Raw genomic sequence first — 3,978 nt, forward strand, 5'->3', positions numbered from 1 at the left:
CAAGCCACATTCAAAAACAGACTTCACATGTCCAAACTATCAATCACATCTGACTTTTAAAAATCAACAAAATGTCACGTGCAATAGAAGCTCTGGGCTTCAAAAAGACCAAATCACTCCTCTCATCAAGATACAATCTCATTCTGTCTTTAAGCAAAACATACATACACACACACACACACACACACACACACACACACACACACATTTATTTGATAGAAAAAACTGACATTTATACTTTCATTAAGCACATCTGTCACTAAATTTAACCTATGTCATCTGGCATATTTTCAAATGGTTGCAAGTGTTAAGTAATGTTCAATGATATTCAGTAGTATTAATAATTTGGGGTTTATTTCAAAATGTGAAACATTTCATAGCTGTTCCACAGTGTTCACTTTTTAACCTTCCTCGGTACTGGAAAGGCTATAATTTTTATCAGATTGTTTGGAATATAATTTAGCTGAAGTCCTGAAGTTACAATTAAACTTTCTTTCAACCTTTCACATTTGCACCTCATTCAACAACTGGGCTTATCTCTGACATCTCAAAAAAGAAAGGAAAGAATCACTGAAATGTTATTTGCAACTGCTCTGAAAAGTACAAGTATGAGCAGGTCATAGTGGATAACCAAAATTACAATTCTAGTTTTTTCACTCACATTCTGGAGGTTAGTGTTACTTTGTATGCCATTTACTTTTCTTTATATTAAGAATCAAGCAAACCACCTAAATGATGACTACCTAAAGGATGGAACACCTTGGAGTCTTCCACTCCAGAGCTAAACTTGAGATTCATAACAAGGCCGCTAATGCAGGAAAACAGAGAATAAAAATACACTATGTGTGCCTACATGCAGGCTCCAAGACACGCTTAAAAAACCTGAAAAAGCTCTCTTTAAGCTTGAGGGATAGAACCACAAGAGGATAGTGGAGGAAAGACGTGGATAAATCCAAGTCTTCCCAAAATACTGAATAACATTTTGGCAGCCTATTTAGCCTGTCCCATGAATACATTCCTCCAAAAATATCCCTGCCCTGCCCCTGAGGAAAAGAATTAATTTTGTAGCACCTTGCATAAATTAAGGCTTCACTCTGAATTATTAAATGGAATGATATTCACTTTAGACTCCTCCTAAAAATTTGCTCCAGTTCATATTAATCTTCCCCTCCTCTTGCAGGCTCTGCTCATGGACATTCTTTTGTAAATTAATAAGTGGTGTCATGTGTTGACGTCTAGAGCACACACGGGAGCATCTCTCGTCTGCCCAACAAAACAGAAGCAATGGATATAGTCTACCATTCTTTGAATCTTGACCACTGCCTAGGAAAGAGGTGGATTCAATAAATATTGCTGAAAATAAAATTAAGAAAAATAAATTTTATAAAAGAAACAACAAAAAATAAAATAAAAAGAAAGTAAGGCATTTATAAAATAAATAAATTATCTTAAATTCTATATGACTTTACAGAATTAAAATAACTACATTTAAAACATACAAAGACAATAGTTAATTCAACAAATTCCCTTTATTACAAAGTCTATGATTTGCCTTCTCAGAACCCTGAAAACTCAGAAAGGTAAAATACTAAGTCTGCTCAAGGACTCCTCTCTGGGTCCCGTTTATGATTTTTCTGCCCAGGCAAGGCAACACCCTCATAATGCACTGTTCCAGGAAGGACAAGCCTGCAACTCTCCTTTGGTTCCCTCCATGGTTTCCACATTCCTATATATCTATCCAGTAAAGGAAGCAGCATTTTGATTATATGAGTAGCATGATTCATTAAGTTCTGGAATCTGTTCTGTATTCTCTCTGCCAATCATCATGCTAGTAAACCCATTCTCAAATTTTCTTCCCTTCCACTTAATGGGGGAAAAAAAACTCAATCCTAGAAGAGGCTAAAATTAAGACTAAGCTGGGTATGCCGTTTCAATTCAGCACGGCTAGAATGAGTCATTTGTCACTGTTACATGTAACTATCAGTTATTATTACCTATTGGTAGACCAGAAACTGGCTTGAAGTCACTAGACAAATGTCAAAGATGTTCTCAATAAATTCAATCTGTGGCATTAAGCTGAATCTCTTTCAAAGGAAAGGCAAGCCTTCCTAAGAATTATTCTTGGAAAGACATTTTGAGAAAGGGAGGAAAAAAATTATTAAAGAAGTAGATACCCTGCAAATGACAGAAAATTCAGTAAGTTTGAGAAGTCTGTAGAATCACCTTGACCAAAACACAGAAGATAGTCACTTTTGGAGTCTTCCCAGAGGAAGTCCCACTGTGGTGATCCTCAGGAAGTCGGGCTATAAAACACAGACTCAACTTTTACAACTGATTACAAAGATGATATAATTAGCAATTAGAGGTCAAAAAAGTATTGCAGAAAATCTAACCAAGAAGTAAAACTATAGAAGCAGGATTGTGTTTCTTCCTTTAATATTTTCAGACTAAAGTCAGAAGCTCTCAACTGCCAGAAGGAATTGGGCAGGACGCAGGTCCTTCATGCTAGGTCTCGGTTACCTTCCTTTTAATCTTCATTCCAACTCCAATGTTTGCTACAATCAGCAAAGACAACAGTTCATCAATAGTCCTTGCCCAGCAATCAAAAAGGAAATCAATTTGAATGAGCTAGTCCACCTGATCTCATCAGATGATCCCTAATCAAGGCTTCTGCAGAAGGATAAAACCTGGGAATGACTCAGGATGGAAGAAACCAAACATCCCAATATTATCCTTTCCCATCTTCCCCAGAGGAAAAAGCCAATCCATCAGTCAAGTGGACAGATGTGGGCTATGAAGGAATGCCATACCCAACTTCACAACTGGTAAAATAAAGCCACATGATTCCTTTTGCTTTGTGAGCTATTAACACAGCATAACAACCCAGCGGCCACAGGAGCACTCCTCTGATCAGCTAGTAATGAGTAAACACCCTCTCCTCACCGGTAATTGCCTACTTCTTCCTGTTTGACATAATTCATCATTCAGATTAGTGCAGGTCATCCTGCATCGCACAAAGAAAGCAGAGATGATAACATAACCTGACACATCAAAATGTTCTTATGTGAGCATCCTGAAGAGCCCCTGCTTTACAGAAAGTCATGGGCTGGCAAAATAATCACGCAGCACACAGGTCAGTGGGCATCTCCTCTGTTTATTGCTACTCATTTCATTTTTGAGTAGCTCAGCACAACTGTAATTGCTAGTTAACAGACAGACTAGATCTTGACTATTAAAAAAATGCCCAAAATGACTCTGCCAAGAACCAGAATAAATAAAATTTGAAAGAAAGGGGAAAAAAAAGGCTTGATAGGCAGTCACTGGTCAACAGACACTGGCAGTGAAAATCCTGCAGCAACAAGAGAGGGAGCAAGCCCTGCAGCTGACCGGCGTCTGATCTCTGGGCCAGCTGTCTTTCATGTGGGGTTCTCTGTGTGGTTCAGATATGAAGACATTATAACGGGACTGTACTGAGAACTTTCTCATCCCAGTGCTCTTTGTGCAGAAATTGGCCCCAGCATCACTCATTGTCCAAGTTCCTATTCGGTTTAATTCTAGGAGACTTTTCTCCTTGTAAAATGTTAAAAACAAACAAACAAAACCTTTCCCACTCCAATCCTATTAGATAAAAAGCACTTCAAATCGCTAAAGTTATTATGCTTTTTTTTTTTTTTTTTTTTTTTTTGGTCTTTGTCTCTTGGCGCCCTGATTTTCTTGGCTGTTCTTTATTCTCCCACTGTTCAAATGGTCCGATTTAGGAATAAGGAGAGGGAGAGGGAGAGGGAGAGGAAAGGGAGAGGGAGGGAGAGAGAGAGAGAGAGGGAGGGAGAGATAGAGAACAGTTAGCTCTGTGCAATTTCTAGGATTCTGCAGAATTTCAATCTCTGGATCCCTACTCTCCTCCATCCCCTCCCTTCCTCTCCTCGAATTCAAATCTCTCCACGTCACACTGGAACACCATTCAGGCGTTCGATAAAC

The sequence above is a fragment of the Carlito syrichta genome, unplaced genomic scaffold (assembly GCF_000164805.1).
Source record: "Carlito syrichta isolate Samal-C Ts95f unplaced genomic scaffold, Tarsius_syrichta-2.0.1 Scaffold315995, whole genome shotgun sequence".
NCBI classification, from domain to species: Eukaryota; Metazoa; Chordata; class Mammalia; order Primates; family Tarsiidae; genus Carlito; species Carlito syrichta.